Source organism: Arvicola amphibius, chromosome 6, assembly GCF_903992535.2.
Source record: "Arvicola amphibius chromosome 6, mArvAmp1.2, whole genome shotgun sequence".
Lineage (NCBI taxonomy): Eukaryota > Metazoa > Chordata > Mammalia > Rodentia > Cricetidae > Arvicola > Arvicola amphibius.
Window position 1 is genome coordinate 48,389,876 of NC_052052.2, and position 19,233 is coordinate 48,409,108.

The 19,233-nt window shown below is 41.3% G+C and overlaps 1 protein-coding gene across 2 annotated transcripts in view; it reads right to left on the reverse strand.

Moving 5' to 3' along the window:
• Nucleotides 1–13,597, reverse strand: part of Atg4c (autophagy related 4C cysteine peptidase) — a 68,986-nt gene extending 55,389 nt beyond the window's left edge. The window contains exon 1 of one of the 2 annotated variants that reach the window (XM_038333618.1): nucleotides 13,385–13,597. The gene's annotated coding sequence lies outside the window, so the exon portion shown is untranslated. The other variant, XM_038333617.1, reaches the window with a different exon arrangement.
• Between the last annotated feature and the right edge of the window lie 5,636 nt (nucleotides 13,598–19,233).

Consider the following 19,233-nt stretch of genomic DNA (forward strand, 5'->3'; position numbering starts at 1 on the left):
CACAATACAGAACCCAGACTAGCCAGAGACTTGCCACCCTCCTTCTTCAACCTCCTGAGTACCGTGAGGACAGGCCTGTGCCACCTTTCCCAGCCAGGGTTTTAAAAGTTAATTAATTACAGCAAATTTGTGTAAGCTTCAAGGCAAGTTACATGCAGCTATAGCTTCTGCCTCTCTGGAGGTTGAGACAGAAAGGGCCACCTGGGCTAGTAGACAGAGGCTAGCCAACTGTCTCTCTTTGAGCAGCCAACCAGCTCCCAAATAAAAATTCCAAATGCAAATGGTACCCCGCATTGGGTGCCAAATGCAGCAGGCTATCTCAGACCCTAGTCCCGAGACCAAGACACAGAGACTTATTATTAGCTATGAATGCTCAGCCTTATCTTACATCGTCCCACTAGCTCTTATAACTTACATTAACCAGTTTCTCTTCATCTACACTTTGCCTCAGGGTCTTTTACCTTCCTTTCATTCTTATGCCCTACTTTCCTGCTTCCTCTGTGTCTGGCTGAATGGCCCCAGGCAGCTCCCTTCTCTTTCTCCCTCATTCTCTCTAGAGCCTAGATTCCTGCTCTAACTCTCTGAGCTCCCAGATTTTTACCCTAGCCTTTGAATCTTGAGCTTTATTAGAATGAAAGAATTAGTTAAAGCTACCTTTAGTGCAGCAACAGAGCCATTGTCTGGGGATCAGAATCCCCAGGCTATAGTCCCAGCAGCTGGGCTGCTATAGTTTAAAGTGGAGCCACTGTGATGAAGGTCAAGCAGCAGTATGGAAAGGCTGAGACCACATGACTGTGGACAGGCATTTCCAGACAGGAGGGTTTCTACTGGGGACGCAATGGAAAGCAGCCATCCACTTGATTTTACAGTTTTCGTTTGCTCAGTCTTCCTACTTGTATCAGAGACAGACGGCTACTTTACCAAACTTGTCCTCAGCTTACTCCAGTCACAGGTGGCGAGGCAGCTGATGTGGGCAACGAACTGATTATGATTGCTCAACCTTAGCTTAGGTTTGTCCCACTAACTCCTAGAAATTATTTTAACCTGTTTCTCTTCATCTGTGTTCCACCTTGGGCTTTTCACCTTTCTTTCCTTCTGTACGTCCTACTGCCCTGCTTACTCCATATCTGTCTGTCTGGCAGCTGCTTGGCTGGCTGGTCCCCCAGGCGTCTCCCTCTATTTCTCCCTCGTTTTTTGCTAGAGCAAAAAATGTGGGGTTAGCCACGATCACATCACTTCCGGACCCATACTGCCTCACCCATCCCTGCCTTCAGGATGTACAAAACTCAAGATCAATATTAGATCGACAACTACTTTAAAAAGAACCTGACCTGGTTTCTCAGGAAATTGGGAATTGATCTATTTCAGAACCCAGCTATAACCACTCTTGGGCATATCCACAAAGGATGCTCAATCATACCACAAGGACACTTGCTCAATTGAGTTCATACCAGTTTTATTAATAATAACCATGGCGTGGAATATTTGTTTACCTATATAAAGATATGTTGCTGTTTTACCTTGCCTGCCTAAGGTACCTGATTGGTCTAAAAAAAGCTAAACAGCCAATAGCTAGGCAGTAGAGAGATAGGCAGGGCTGGCAGGCAGAAAGAATAAGTAGGAGGAGGAATCTAGGCTCTAGCAAAAAACAAGAGAGAAATAGAGGGAGACGCCCGGGGGACCAGCCAACCAAGCAGCCGCCAGACAGACAGATATGCAGTAAGCAGGGCAGTAGGACGTACAGAAGGAAAGAAAGGTGAAAAGCCCAAGGTGGAACACAGATGAAGAGAAACAGGTTAAAATAATTTCTAGGAGTTAGTGGGACAAACCTAAGCTAAGGTTGAGCAATCATAATCAGTAAGAAAGAAGCCTCCATGCCATAATTTGGGCCTGGTCATCTGGGAAAACCTGCTGCACTGGACTACTCAGCAAACCTTGATTTAAAGAAGAGGAAAATTATTTCATTAGCTTAGAGGGTCTAGGTAATAGCCATTTTCCAGTGTATTTCAATCCCCTTAGTATCTAAACCACCTGACCTGACTGGCCCTGTGATCAGACTGATTTTTGTTTTATGTAAATTCAGCATGGAAAAAACATCAACATAACCAACCTCACAACTATCAGATTTCTTCTTCAAAGGTATCCATGGTTTGTTTCTTAATTTTTTGTTTTTTGTTTGTTTGTTTTTTAGAGTTTAAATGGTATGGTTATCAGTAAATCCTTTTTCAAATAGATATCTTGAATACCTGCTACAACTGATCTAACTATCCTCTCCACATATCTGCTCACTATTTACATTCTGACAGATCCTTTTGTTGTTTTTTAGGGGTGTTTGTTTGTTTGGAAGCAGAGTCTCTCTATGTAGCCAGGCTATCCTCAAACTCTTAGAGGTCTACCTGTCCTGCTTCCCAGTACTGGGATGAAAAACATGCCACCACACCCGGTGACAATTCCATTTTCAATTAGAGGATAATTACATGAAAAAGGAGAGAACTCCAGTTGTACTTCAATGAATACAGATTAAGGGGCGAGCAAGATGGAGTTCACTCTTAAACGGTACTGTTAACGATGTGCAAAGCGGAGTGATGACTAAGCAGAGTTCTTCTGGAAAATGGTCTTTTTCAGAGGAATCTTTCTGTCCGTAACTACGAATTAGGATAGTTATAAATTACAAACTAATAAGTAAAGGGGTTATTCAAGCCAAGGTCCTTGAAGACCAGGTGAAGGTGTTCAGACTCTCCCATCCAGCAATAGACGGAATATTTTATCCACTGAGGATTTAAAGCCAGAAAGCTGCAGACAGAACCATAGAGAACGACAACACAAAAAAGATCTTGGTCAGGATGTGCAAATGCATATGCCTGGGTTCCTTCCTCAACTGGTATTCTGTAGCAAAATGAAATATAAAAGTTGCTTCAGAATTCTTAAATTTTACTTATTAATATTGTGGGGAAGGAAACAAGGAGAGGGAGAGAGGGAGAGGTGAGGGGATGCACTCGTGCTACAGAGCAAGTATGGAGGGAGAGGTCCCAGGACGACTGTCAGGAGTCAGTTCTCGGTGGGCTCTGGGATCACACTCAGATCAGGCTTTCCCCCTCACCAGCTCTCAGTTTGAATTTTACATGCTTTTCGCTACACCATTAAATAAAATAAATAGTAAAGTCTACTCTAAGTTTTTCATTCATTATCACCCTTTGTATGCTTGCACTTAAAGCTGTTTTATTTTGATTATTCTACAGGGGATGGGAGAGTGTGCACACACATATATGCAGTGTGAGAGCCTGCGGAGGCCAGAGGCATCAGATCCTCCTGCAGCTGGGGTTACAGGCAATTGTGAGCTCTCCAGTGTAGGCGGTGGGACTGTACGTGAGTCCTCTGAGAGATCAATACATACTTTTACCTCTTGAGCCATCTCTTTAGACCCTACACGCCTATATTTTTAATTAAGAAATATCAGTCCCCTATCAGCTACAATCCATGCTTTCTAATATCTCTCCATGTCATTCATGCTCTGTACTCACTTCTGCTCCCTCCTTTGCCTGCCACTCATTTATTTTCATGCACTAAACTTATACTCTAGAAAATGCAAATCCTCCTTAAATGCCATCCAGGAATCCAGCACACTTGAGTGCCAATAGTTACACTGGCTGTCTCCTCTTAGAGCTCATGGTCAAGCTGATGGCACTAAGACAAAGAAAAAAAAAATTCCAACACTAACAGCGACACAAGTCGGAAGGACATGTGTTCTCTGAACAAGGCTAGAAAACAATGGAGGTCCAAGAGCAAAAAGAATGGTGTAATAGTTTTGCCCCAAGAATGCATCTAAACATTTTGAAGGCTCCTCAGGGCCACATTCTCCACTTAAAAACAGTACGTTGATACAGAGTTATTTCATAATGATGACCTAAATGAAATGGAACACTCAAACATTATCTTAAAACCAAAAGCTAGAGAGTAGAGAGGAGTCTAAGTACCGAGCAGACACACATTTCCCTCATACCTGCCTTGTGACCCAAGTGCACAGCTGTGTTGCATGGTACATTACATCTCACAGGCTGTGTAAACCATCACCATAACCACCCTTCATGGGCCTCAAGGGTTAAATAAACCTCATGGCTTATTTGACGATTGTTGTAAGAATTACTATTGAGGAGGCTGAAGAGATAACTCGGTGGTTTAAGAGTACTTGATGCTCTTGCAGAGGACCCACGTTTAGCTCCCAGCACCCACACTGGGAAGCTCACAACCACCTGTCACTCAAGTTCCAGAGGATCCAACACCCTCTCCTGGCTTCTATAGGCACATGCATGTGGTGCACATACAAACAAGCAGACACACATATACACATAAAATAAAAATGAAAATTTTTAAAGGAGTTAATATCTGGACTATCTAGATAGCATCTGTATTGCCTTGATTTTATCTCATATATATATAATACTTTAATATATAATATATATTTACCACATTTTGATAAATGTTATATCTCAGCAGCTTCTGATGAATTCAAGTCAACCACAAATATTTAGAGATTTCATACTTTTAAGTGAAATGTGCCAAGCTGTTAAATATTGATACATACATATCTATACATAAAAATTGACACTGTAAGAACTGAAGCTTACTTGAATCTCCAGACTGAAAAGGAATTACAGAACATCTACTAACCAGGCGGCATTAAAATCATGAGTAGCTCTTGATCACTGGACCTGTATATCCTGTATGTACTACTCCAATCCATCAGTGATTTCTCTTAACCAACAATGCTTGGTAGAGAGGAGTCATAGAAGAAAATGTGGAAGTAAAAAGGGTTTTAAATAGATTCCATTCAAATTGCAAAAACCCCAATCTGCGTTCTGGTTCACACACACCCATCACAAACCATTACCCTAATCAAGACCCCAGCCTGAACCCACAGGAATGAGACCTCTTTTGCAACACTCTTGGCAACCACACTTCTTAGCCTCTAGCTGGACACTTCCAGAACAAGGGTATCAATACTGTGCTAAGCCCAAAGTACAGTTATAACTGTAAAAGCCTAATAATGTTCTAAACTGTTCATTCTCCGGGGAACTGTTCTGGAGAATCCATCTTACCTTCAGGGTATGTGCTCATTTTAACAACTACATTTCCTTGAAAAGATGGTATATGATGGGCTAGGGAGATGGTTCCATCCATAAAGCCTGGCAAGGAAGAGAACTTCCATTCAACCTCCAGAAGCCCTGTGATATGGAACCGAAATTCTTCCCTATGATTTCCAGTAACCAGACGCGCTTGGGTGCTTAGAAATTAATCCTTTAATTTTAAATGCCATCTGGTGTGTGTGCATGCGTGCGTGTGTGAGAGCATGTGTGTGTGTGTGTGTGTGTGTGTGTGCGTGCGTGCGTGTGTGCATGTGTGTACATGTTTTGGGTTGTTTTTGTTTGGTTTGGGCTTTTTTACTGGTGGTGGTGGTGGTGGTGGTGGTGGTTTTTTGAGATAGGGTCTCTCTATGTAATCCTGGCTGTCCTGGAACTCGATATGCAGACCAGACTGGCCTCCAACTCACAAGATTTGCACCTGCCTCTGCCTCCCAGTGCTAGAATTAATAGTGTAGGTCTCCACACATGGCCCCCAGAAGATATTTTAAAACAGCTTTCTAATCCCCTCCAATCTTCTCTTTTCCATATAAACTAGCACCAGTCCCATTAATGGGTTGGAGGACTATAGATGAGTAATAATGAAGACCTAAAAAGAGAGCTAAAGCAAGCCATGAAACTCAGTCCCTGCCTTCATCCACCTTATATGCTAACAGCACACCACTGAACAGTCATGCATCACAACACAGATACAAAGTGTGACAGGCGAAAATTAGTTCCCCTTCCCGGTGCGGGCGTTACACACAAACGGTATTACAAGGCCAACACAGTTACAACTGTGCTGTTCAGACACAAAAGACCAAGGACACACTGTTATGGTTTTGGTCCCTGGTCCCTTTAAGAGACAAGCCACGCCCACTCCCTCCCTATCCGCTGAGGCAGGCTGATCTTCAGCTTCCCGCCTGAGCTCGCTCTCTTTTCCATCTTCCTCTCGGAGAGGCAGCTTTGCTTCTGCCTCTCTCCCCACTTCTCCGCTTCCCTCCCCCTCCCCCTCTCCCTCCCCTCTCCCTCTCCCTCAAGTAAAAAATGTCTACTTTTATGTCTGCCTACTGTGTCTATGTGCCTTTTACCCTCTGCACGTCCGCTGCTGGCTCTCCCACTCGCCACACGGCGGGACCAGCTCGCCCGCTTGGGACCCACTGCAACCAGCCTGGGGGATCTTGGGTGACCCGCTCTGGGACCGGCAGCCGTCTCTGCCTTGGGACTGGCGGCTCACAGAGTCCACTGCCTGCCTACAGCTGCCGCCTGGGACTTTATAGCATTTAGTAAAAGAACAACACACACAAATGCATCTTTCTATTCTGAACATAATGCAGGGAAACACTACAGAGAAGACTCAGAAACTCGTTAGTGCTCTCAACAATTATATCTATTGTTGAAAGAGTAATGCCTAAGTTAGGTCATCACCCCAAAGAAGAGCGCTGTTTACAACATTCACAAACAATCACTCTGACTTACAAATAGAAACTGTCTGGGTTTTTTGGGTTTTGGTTTATTTTTTAGTCATTTCTTAATTTTAAATACTATTACAGCAATTGGAAAATACACCCACAACCTTTAACCCTTACAAAGGTTAAAAAGAAAAAAACCTTTAATGTAAACTACACTTTCTTCAGCAGACGTAAGCCCGAGTTCTCTGTAACTACACGCTATGACAAGGTTTACATTATCATGTCTACTATAGTAGTTTTATGGCTGGCTGATTTTATAATCTATTAAAAAGTAGTTTACTAAATTGATAACATAACCAAATGGGGAAAAAAAAGTATTTCAAATAACTTTGAATACAAAACCTTTAGCGAAATATAGTCTAAGGCCATAAAATAGCCAAGTAATTTTTATTTGGTAGATTTGTTGTTGGGCACAATTATGAACTAGTAATCTTAAAAGCTTGTGTGTGTTATAGGATAGAATGGGTAAGAAGATATGTCGATATAGTTGAGAACCTCAATTCACCCTATGGTTAAAAAAATTAAACCGTCTGTGACTCCACTGTCAGGACCTGACACTCTCTTCTGGCCTTGAAGGACACTGCATGCACACGGGCAAAGATGTACATGCAAGAGAAACACTCATACACATAAAATTAAAAATAAGTTCATCTAAAAGGAGAATAATGGTAGCATATTATAACACACAACAAAAAAAAAATAAGAATTCTCAGGTACATAGTACTGAGGGAAAAAAAGGAAGAACACAGAGTGTGGTATCCCATGACTACAATCCCAGCATTCAGTAGACTGCTGTGGCTGAAGACTACATGCTAAAGGACAGTGAGGGAAAGACAGGCTGTCACCAGGATGGAGAAATGTCTCCTTTAAGAGGATGCCAGAGAATGAAAGGGACTGACAGACAGAAATACTGCTGAGACAGACAGCAGCACAAAGACTGACTCGGGCAAGAACTGTGAATGGCCACCAAACCATCCTAAACAGCCAGGAAATAGAACAGCCACACGATTTCAAAGTACCACCTCACAGAGTAATTATTAAATGTGAACAGGAAAGTTAAAGTACTATAGTATACTAATGGTGGCGTGGTTGTGGGAAAATGAGCTGATGATTAAAGCCTGCATGAGGAAGTACTTGGGAGCGATGCTTCACAATGGCTTCATCTTACCTTCAACTAGCTCTGTAAGAAAAAGGTGTCTGTGTGCGTTTAAACAGAGAGCGCATCCACAGCAACCAACAGAAGCTCCAATGAGGGCTAGTGCTGAGGGCTAGCGAGCTAAATTTGGCTGGAAGGAAAGGTGGAAACTGACCTGAGAGCAGTTGACCTCAGAGCAGCTTAACTACTTCCTCCTCTACCCATAAGGACTAACAGGAATGCAACGTTCTAAAGTTCACTAAGATTAAAGAAAGAAGTGATAATTCTAACGACTGATAAGTAATCACAAGCCAGCTCTGTGTGTGTGTGTGTGTGTGTGTGTGTGTGTGTGTGTGTGTGTGTGTGTGTTCTGATAACCTGGAGTCTCCCAGACTCGCCTGAGGACTCTGTGCTAACTCATCCCGGGACCACAACGACCACAACAAGCTAAGTTAGATGATGTTTTCTCCAAAACCAAACACAACCATCAGGCAATACAACCAAAACACTGTTACCCAAGTCAGATGACCTCAGAGTTCACTTCCTATTTACAGTCACGGGAACTCCGCACCAGGGAGGGACACTGGGTAGCCTGCGCACAGGCACTGTCTCTTCTGATCCTCATGACAAGGATAAAGTAAGCTCTCCCATTCTCAGTGTCTACGCTGCTTTGCACAACTCTGTGTCTGTATTCCAGAAAGTAACGAGACACCACGAATTCAGATGTCCTGACTCCAGAGTCCAGCTACTTTGTCATAGACTCTAATTATTACCACTGTGAAATACGAAATCTAAACTGACTGTACTGACTCAGTACCTGCCAAAAATCACACAAGTGAGGGATGCCAAAGGAAAGTAGAATGTCTGCATTCCTCTACGTACATTTGTATTAATACAGAAACCAAGTAAGCAAAGTTAGAATTTAGCCAGATGCCCTATTTACTGCCAAATCTCAAGCCAAAAAAAAAAAAAAACTAAAATGTTATTTAATAACGTATCACTCAGTGTCTTAATTAGGGTTTTATTGTTATAAAGAAACACCATGACCACGCAACTTTTGTAAAGGGAAACATTTAATCGGGGCCAGCTTAAATTTAGAGGTTTAGTCCATTATCATCATGGTGGGAAGCACGGCACTTTCTATTTGCCTATGGGAGAGATCATTTCCATTCACACCACCACACTCAGCTACACTGTCGTGAAGGGTTTCATAGGTCCCATGTAGACTCAGAAGAGATGCTAATACATTTTCAGATGCTCTCACTTACAGCTCCACCTCTCTGCATTCAAGGATAAAAAACTACAGAAAGAATCTGAGTGATAGTCCATTATTCAAATATAAGGAACTCAAGAGGCAGAAGCAGGTAGATCTCCATGGGTTTGAGGCCATTCTAGTCTACAAAGTGAGTTCCAGGCCTGACTACATAATGACATACTGTCTTATATACAAACACACACACACATAAAAGTAATGACACACAAGAAAAATATAAATTTTATATATTAATATAAATTAATTATAAATTAATAACATAATTAATAATGAAAATTCATCTTTACTAGCACCGCCACAATAAAAATTGTAATAAAAAGGTTTAGCCCTGGAAACCTGATCTTTAAATATTCTCTGTCTCAAAGAATGCAGCACAACCCGTCCAGCTATAAGACCTTTGTCTCTAACTACCTGGGGTGGTTACATCTTCTCCCTCGCCTCTCACGTCCGTCCAGTTCTGCCTTTACCACCACCTCCTCCAGACAGTCTCACCCCACATGTTGGGTTCTACCACTCTCCTGGCTTCACTCTTCCCCGGGAAAAAAAAAAAAAAAAAAGAGCATCAAGTCCTTTTGTAATAGCATTTGACACAGCTGACTTCAAATTTAACTACTTGGTATAGATCTGCCCTCTCCAGTACACAGAAAAGTCTACTGTGATAGACTATTTTACTCACTGTGCTTGCTAGTTTTATGACAACTTGATACAAGCTAGAGCTATCTGAGAAGAGGGAATCTCAATTGAGAAAAAGCCCTCCATAAAATCCAGCTGTAGGTCATTTCTTAATTAGAGATCAAGGGAGGAGGGCCCAGACCTTTGCGGGTTGTGCCACCCCTGAGTTGTCGTCCTGGGTTTTAAAATTTAAAAGAGAGCAGGATGAGCAAGTCATGATGAGCAAGCCAGGAACCAGCACCCTTCTGCATCTGTATCTGTTCCTGCCTTTAGGTTCCTGCCCTGTTTGAGTCCCTGTCCCGACTTCCTTTAATGATGAACTACAATGTAGACGTGTAAGCCACGCAAACCCTTTCCTCCAAAACTGCTTTTGGTCATGGTGTTTCAGAAACCCTGACTAGGACACTCGCTACTTTATCTGTGTGACCTACAGGAATCCCTAGTTAACAAATAAGTTACATGTGAGGTAAAGATTACAAATGGATTCATAAACAGTCCTAAAAATAGAAATTAAGTAGTTATAAGACTCAACTGGCAACATGAGGAGTACCTACTGGAATTTATAAATTTCATAAATTTATAAATACATAAATTCTGGTAACAGAATTTTGCAACTTAACTCTGAAACGGAAATACATCATATAGTTGGCAATCTTGGCCTGTTTAACTGGCATTAACTCATAAGATTGTAGTAATTTTTGAAAGTTTTTTAATCCTATGATTTGATTAAAAAAAAAAAGACAGGTAAATCTACAGGTCATCTACCTGCTCTGCTTCCTTCAAAGCTAACAGCTAGCCATCCTCCTCTGTAAGCTGCGAGCCCATGCCACAGATCAACAGCAAAAACCTGCCAAGGGTTCCTTCACTAATTGCTCTCAAATCCCTTCCATTCTGAAGACAATCACTCAGGATCTACGAAACTCAGTCGCTTCAGTCCGAAGCGGCCATCAGTTCAGTCAAAAATTTGTCTTCAAATGCAGGCATTGTATACCTGCTAAGTGCACTACACTGGCCACACAGAACCGTCCACGAGTGCCTTCCTAATCTCGAGCCTCCACAGTTCAGCTTCAGGAACCTGTGGTTCACTTTGTGCTTCCCTCTGGAATTGCTTTCCTCACACCATATAAGGTACAGAGGAAATCTCATCAGGCGGTGATAGTTGATAGGCAGACGATAAATACATATAAAATAGGTACAGACAGATGATAAATACAGATGAATAGGTATAAAACAGGTAGATATGGACAGATATAAAATGGCTGCTTTGCACATATTTACTGAGTTAATGATCGCTCTTTATGCATTCCAAGATAAAGAACAAATCTTTGCCCCTTTAGTGCATTAGGAAGCATCAAAAAGAACTGGACTTAAACTCTCCGAGCATTAGTGTCTTCATTTGCAAAATATCGATAATAATTGTTCACTGAGTTCATATAATGTGGAGACGATGTTTTGAAATTATATAGTACAGAGATGAGTCCTGGAAGCAGGGAGTTCTGATCAACAAATGCCATGATTCCTTTAAACAGGAAGAATCCAATAAATGCTTAGTAAATGACTAAAATTCAGGAAAAGGTCAACTTGAAACTCAAAACTCTCAGAAAAAAAATATATATATAGTTATGTAACTTCTTATCTTTTTTCCAATAAAGAATTCCAAGAATAATTAATTCTGAAAATAAAAATGTTGGGTTTTGTTTGTTTGAAGAGGTCATATTTTTGTTGAATGGTTTAGGATTTTTTTGTTTGTTTTGTTATGTCTTTTGAGACAGTCTCACTGTATGGCCCAAGCTGGCCTAGAACAAACTTAGGCACCCTAGCCTGGCCTCAAAATCATAGAACTCCTTCTGCATCAGCCTCCTGAGTACTGGAATTATAGGCATGCACCAATTCTAAAATATTATACATTAATAGTCTTAACCATAGCCGAAAACATTTCAGATTAATTAGGAATATTCCCAGCCTGGAAGGGTATGTTTTAATTTTACTGATAGTTAGATTGTATCCCTTAAAGAATGACACTGGACATACGCCTCTAAACCCAGCACTCTGAACCCTGAGATGGGAAGACAGATGGAGGAGCCAGCCCAGGAAGCATGGTGAGACTGTTTTTCAAAAAGAAAGAAACTATCAGAAACACTGTAACACAATAATTATAAGGGGAGCCGCAAAAGTCACTTAAATTACAGGGTTCCCAGAAAACAAGAGACAAAATATCTGGGTAACATTAGCAAATAGCAATACAAAAATGTTGACCAAAGCTATCAGACTACACAGAACAAGCAAAGCTTCCAAACAGTTTTCAGTACATCTTCATCCAAGCTAGAGAGTTGGCTCAGTGGCTAAGAGCACTGGCTATTCTTGTAGAGGACCTCAGTTGGATTCCCAGCACCCACATGGTGGCTCACAACCATCTGTAACTCCAGTTCCAAGGGTTCTGACACCCTCTTCTGACTTCAGGGGGCACCAGGCATACACACGGTGAACAGACACATGTAGAAAAACACAAAAAGAAATAAAAAATATTTTTTTAAATATGTATGCATCCCATTTTATAGAAACAGCGTCAATTTAGTGGCCTCTAACCTCTTTTTACTAAATTATACAGTCCCTCACATTGCCCAATTTTTAACTAACTTCAGCTCTCAAATTCTTATGGCAGGTGAACCAGTCAATTAGCTACTGACATTGGACTAATTAGGACTCTTCCCTGTTTGGGCTTTGTAATTTGAAACTCAGAAAATACAGAGACTATACATTTCAAAAGTCTTTCCAGCCCCTCTGGGTACTTCCAAAGACTCATAATCTATAAATTACAAGCAGTAAGCAGGAAATACCACTCCTTTACGTCAGGTGACACAAAATCAATCCAAAACCACACGGGAATGTCGGGTCAGAAACGGTAAACAAACAGAAAAAAATCCCCACCTAAGTAATTCAAATATTAAAAAGCCATAAGACAATATATTCTTAACTCCGAGGAAGCACTGAACTCCATGTGGGAAAGCAATCACTAAAAAACAAAAATGTAAGACAAAGAAACCCCGAGAAACATAAACTCAAGCAAAGTCATGCTGAGCGAGTCATCACATAGAAGATTGGTATACTGAGTTACCAACTTCAGAAAGCCTCATGTGAGAGTGAGAAACGCCAAGTGAAGTGAGCATTATTAGTACAGCCTGAGAGAGTGGTACAGATCGGAGTTACAAACACTCCCAAAGGGGTAACGGGACTATAGACGAGCAGACTGAGACCTAACATCTCACACTCGCACTTTTTTGTTTTAAATGGAAAGAAACTGGGGAAGACCAGTAGCACAAGGAAGGGTCAATGGGATGAGGTGGCTAGGGAATAAAACAGCTCCTGGTCTGGTCAAGAAGGATAGAACAGCTGGCCAGTGGAAGGCTTACAGTTCAAAGAGCGAGGGGAAACTGGGAGATGACCCGCACGAGAAAGAAAAATCGAAAGAAGCTCCGACACCCGCCAGAAACCCAGACAGTTGGCCAGGGTCTGCACCATGGGCAGGGCCCCGGAGAACCGGCCACTCGGAGACTACAAACACCAAGCTCCAACCTTCTTCACTCCGCCAGACTCAAGCCGACCCCTCGGCGACACAGGACTGGATAACAGTACAGCTGCACAGGAGTTCCCACACCAGGGCACGCTCCGGCTCCAGCAGCCACGGCGAGCAGCGCGTATGCACCGCGGGACATACCGGGCAGGGCCCTGTGCGGCCACCGTAGCACGGGACGCCTATCCCTCCGCAGGCCGCGATTCTGCGGGCAGCCTTGTCCCAGGCTCTAAGTGCCCGGGCTGCAAGCTTAGAACTCAGAGTAGTGCATCTGTGAGCGGCAGCCCCGTGTTAGGATCTACAGCTGTCCCCCGCAGCTGTAACTGCTGTATTTAAGCTACCAGCTGCCACGCACCGCGAGAGTCTGCGGCCTCGGGACTACAAGATCCAGCATGCATAGAGCTCTAAGTCCTTATGACCAAACCTTGAATAAAAATACTCAGATCTCTACACCAAGGCAAATTGTGGTTAGAGGTGCAGATTACATCCTGGTGGAACATCTAGGGACGTGTGCATTGTTTTCACGTTCGGATTCCTGTCAAGGATTGAAATACAAGACCTGCCTCTTAAGAAATGTCGAGAGAAATACCAAATAATGACAAAATGTAATTCTACTAATATATCGTTTTCAGTAATGCAGGCTGTTGGAGCAATGCATAAGAAATAAGAGTAGAAGGGAGGGGGCAGCAGTCTTTGCCAGCCGATAGCTGGACCGCGAGAGAATGGAGGGCAAGCATACAAAATATGTTCTATTTTTAACTGTGTTTCACGATGATAATTCGGTGGTGTTTGGTTTTAAGACAGACTCTCGCAATTCAGCCAGGCTGGCCCAGAACTTGTGACCTTTTCTCAGCTCTCTAGTGCTGGAATAAGAGACCTGTACTATGACACGGGGAAATCATTTTAAATGTTATTCTCATGAAAACAGCTACCTGGAGTTATTAGATTGATTTATTCACCATTTACATGGGACAGTGGAGGAGTATGGCAAGACAACAAATGGAAGATTTACTAGCTTAGATAACAAAGTATCTGCCCCCTTATCTACTTGGATAGTGTATTTCTATTTTGAGATGCAGAACACTTTCTGATGACTTAGAGGAGGTAGTAGCATGTATGTATCTCACAAGCTATCCCGAGGCCTTTTATAACTCTGTAGGGACTTGTGTGAGGGTTCTCTAAAGGAGCAGAACTGATAGAATGATTCATATAGGAAGGGGATTTATTAGACTGAATGAGGTCCGGGCAGCAATGGTAGTCTCATGCTGGAAAGGCAAAGACTCTGGTAGTTGCTAAATCCGTGAAGCTGAAGGTCTCAGCAACCCCAGTCTAACACTGAAGTCCTGGGAGATTCTTGGAGGGCTGTCTTCATTTGAATCCCAAAGAGGCTGGATTCAGTAGTGGCAGCAACAGGACAAAAGAATGTGCCAGAGAAAGTCAGGCCAAATGGGCATGAAGCAGTTCCTTTTTCCGTGTCTTTTGATCTGGGCTGCCACCAGAAATTGTGAGATCCAGTGAGTGGGTCTTCCTGCTTCAAATAATCTGATTAAGGAAATTCCTCACTAGAGTGCCCAGCAGCTTTAGTCTGAATTAATTCCAGATGTAGTCAAATTGACCACCAAGATTGGCCATCAATTTGTATTACCAGAATGACTGTATTTTAATTTTTCTGAATACTATATTAACAAGCCATTAGGATCAATGCTTGGATTTGTATGGTAGCTATACAGAACAATGATATATTATGTGTATACTGCAAGCATAGGTTTTCTGCAGATTTATAGTAAAACAAACTAATTGGTTAGAAAAGGAAATGAGAATGCCTTTCGCTTTTACAATCCCACATGGGAGCTACAGAGGAGCCTTATAGTCTCCAACACTGGCATGGAATCAGCTGCCATAGAAACTGCTCTCCAACTCTGGTGTGCTAAATTATGCAGCACAAGCAAGTAAATATTTAAAATCTATGATCACGGAAAACAGTCTGCTGCTTTTCATACTCATGCACCAAACGGGGACTGCAGTGGGAGAGAACATTCCCAGCAGTGATCTGATGGGAAGGCTGATGAACTATAGTTGGGAGAAGTGGGATTCGTTGGTATTTGTAGGAAATAAACACTAAGTTGCTCCCACTTAGCAGTGATTAGTTAAGGAAGCTTTGTAAATACGTGGCATTTCTGGAAGTCACATTTCTAAAGCAGTTTCCATGATCAGTTGTGTAAATGAACACAGCGCAGAGGTTTAAAGGGACATAATTTATGTAACAGACTGCTTTTTAGAGGTTCCGAGAGCTGCAGCATTCAGAAGTCTCCTGCAAATGTCTTTATCTAATTCATCCAGTTGCCATATACACAAGAGTTAAAACTGGACAGACTGTTGGTTTCAGTTCAACAGATTAGGGACAAAGCACCATTAGCTGTTCCTGAAGCAGGGGTAGTTTTGATAACTAGGAGAAATTTCAAGGGGAAAGAACAAAGATGAGAGCTTCTTCTTTTAGAAAGTTAAACAAAAAGTGTATATAACTTTGACCAAATAATCACTTAAACGTCTGTTAAATTGTAACTATTAGCTGATCTACCTTCTAAAAGGCAAGAACTGCCTTTCGAGCATCTCTGGCTAGCTAGACTAGTCATAGCTCTGGGATTGGTGAAAGACCCTGCCTAAATAAATAAAATGGAAAGCGGATGAGAAGATTCTAGATGTCAAATTCAGGCCTCCACACATGTGGGCACACATGAGCAGGTACATTCTCTCACACACACATGCAAACATGCATACACATGTGCATACATTCAAGAAAAGAAAGAATAGAAGGACCAGACCTCAATATAATAGTTTACATGCAACAAATGCATCGCCAACAGAATAGCAACTAGAAAAAAAAAACTAAGTGTTTCTTCTAAAATGAGGAATGAGATAAGGGTGCCCACACTCTCCACTCTTATCAACCCAGGACTTTAATTCTCTGCCAGACTAATAAGGCAAGAGAGAGAAAGGAAAGGGCTACAAACGAAAAAGTAAGAACGCAAGCTATTCCTATTTGTAGACAGTGTGATCATATATCTAAACCCCTAAAGATTCTGTCTGAAAGCGCCTAGGTCTAGTAATGGCTTTCAATAACGTAGAAGGGTACAAACTTGATGTGCAGAAATAAGTTGCTGTTTCTACAGCAGTAGGCATGCTAAGGAAGTAACCAGAAAAACACTCACATTTACAATAGCTCTCAAGGAACAAAATGAAATACTCAGGAATAAAAATGCATCAGCTTAGGACTAGTCCATAACTTGTCCTCTGAGCTCCATGTGTGTTCCATGGCATGTACACGTACATACATACCTCAAAATAATAAATAAGATCTAACATAAAAGTTAAATATTTCTACAATGAAAATGTTAGAATACTGAAGAAAGAAGTTGAAGAAGACATTAGAAAGTGAAAGTACCACCCATATTTATGGACAGATAGAAAATTGTGAATAGATCCATATGACCAAAAGCAATCTACAGATTCAGTATGATCCCATTCAATGTCTCATTGATATTCTTTGCGAAACTAGAAACAAATTAAAATTGACATGGAAGTGCAAAGACCCCAAGTAGACAAAACAATCCTAAGGAAAAAATATGCATTCCCAGAGTCATCGTGATACTAAATTTCAAATTATACCATAGAGCCACAGGAACAAAAGCAGCATGATATTGGCATAAAAACAGATGCAGAGACCAGCAGAATAGGAGACCCACAAATAAAGCCATGTAGCTACAAGTGGGACTCTAGTCGTTCAGGAAGTAGTAGTAAAAAAATTACAAGTGATGTATGTGGCTTTTTCTTCAGGGCTACCAGCCAGCTCCCAAACCATGACATAGAGACTTACTAGTTTTAAATGCTTGGTCTTAGCTCATTTCTGACTAGCTCTTTTAACTTTTAACCTGTTTCTCTTTATATACTGTTATAGAATATTCCTATATACTGAGTGAATATACGTCTCTGTGGTTGGTTAATAAAAAACTAAATAGTCAATAGCTAAATAGAATTTTCAGGGCAGAGAGAACATTGGAAAGAAGGACAGAGATGCCAGAAGTCACCAGCAGGCATAGAGGAAGCACGACATGCAGGAAAGGTAACAAGCCATGAACCATGGGGCAGCACATAAATTACCAGAAATGGGTTAATTTAACTTATAAGAGCTAGTTAGAGCCGGGCGGTGGTGGCGCACGCCTTTAATCCCAGCACTCGGGAGGCAGAGGCAGGCGGATCTCTGAGTTCGAGGCCAGCCTGGTCTACAAGAGCTAGCTCCAGGAGAGGCTCTAGGAACTACAGGGAAACCCTGTCTCGAAAAACCAAAAAAAAAAAAAAAAAAAAAAGAGCTAGTTAGGAAAAAAGCCTAAGTTATCAGCAGAGCTTTCATAATTAATATCAAGCCTCTGCGTAGTTTTTTGTGAGCTGACGGCTGAAAGAAAAATCCATCAACAAATGGTGCCCAACATGGGGCACATATTTCCATTTAAGATCTGAGAAAGCTTTTTTAAAAGTTTCAAATACACAAAAATGGAGCCAAACATGGCCATGGTAGAGAGACATTGAGCTGCCAGCATGAGCCCTGCCATCGCAACATGAGAAAAGCTGTACAGTAGTTAAGACTTTGCTCATGCAGACAGGAAAGACTACAGATATGCAGCAAAGCAGGTTCGAACAGGAAAAAAAAACTCTAAACACTTGTGTATTTGAAAATGTGTGTAATCTTAAGAAAAAAAGAAAAAGGATATAGACAGTAATAGAAAAATGGATGGTTTAAAAATAATAAAGTGAAGTATTTGAAGAGAGAAGTACAGTGATATAAAAATAAGTCATATAGCGATGATAAGTGCACAGGGGGTCTGGATCCTTTATGGTGTTGTATTGACTTTAAAATTTCTAATTGCATATGAGCAAACAATATCTGCTAAGAGACATCATATTATGGAAATTACTAAATTAAACCAACCTATATATTTTTAAAATGTCTTAACTTCAAAATGAAAGTCAAAAGAATATTATGTTGGGGGAAAAGTTATGCTTTTTTCCCACAGAAAACAAAAGGCTGTGAATTCATTCAAGGTTAAAGAGGATCAAGTTTGATTTGGGGAGACCCCCTGAAAATGCTGACTACAGACATAAAGAAATAAATCTAAAAGAACAGCAAGACAGGTGGCACATATTTTACCTGCTCAAACATAAAACAACAAAAAGATCATCGTGGGCTGGTTTGTGTACAATGCACAGTCCATACCTGTGTTAATGCAGATATGTATGTTACCTTTGAAAGTTTATGTTTTCAGAGCAAGGGGACCACATTCCAATGAAAATGGGTGGCCCAGGTGATCCAGCCTCTCATAGTGCCTCTGCTGCAGCTTCCTCAGAGTTCTGCATTCAGAACAGCTTCAAGGCTGCTAGCTGAGGTGGTCCAGCCTCATAGACTATTCTAGCCAGGATTTGACCATTATCCTAATTTGTTCAGGGTCCCCCAAAGATGCCAGTGCCCCCAAACAACAGGAAGTAGTCTAGAAATCACAGTGACCACATTCCCAAGAAGTGGGGTGTAAGTTGGTTTTGGTCATTTGGTGTATTGTGGATGTTTTGTCATTGTTTGGGGGTTGGTTACAAGCTGTTCTTAGCCATGGTCAAAAACACCTGAACAAAGGAGATTAGATTTAAGGTTCTCTTTCTGACAGAAAAAAAAGGAGAATATAATGTAGAAATGATGGGATAAAAGGGTAAATTGTTGAATCTACTTTTAAGCAACAACTTGGTATGGCTTTTTGTATAGTGATACAAATTTAAGGTTATTTTTGTTATACTGTATTATATGTTTTTATTTCTTATTTAAGGTATTATACCTATGCAGATCATTTAAAAATGTAAAGTTTTAGTCCCTATGAGCTATTTAGGATAATAAAAATTACAGGCTAATAGTCATCTTATAACAATCAAACTTGTGGTCTTGTTAGGAATGT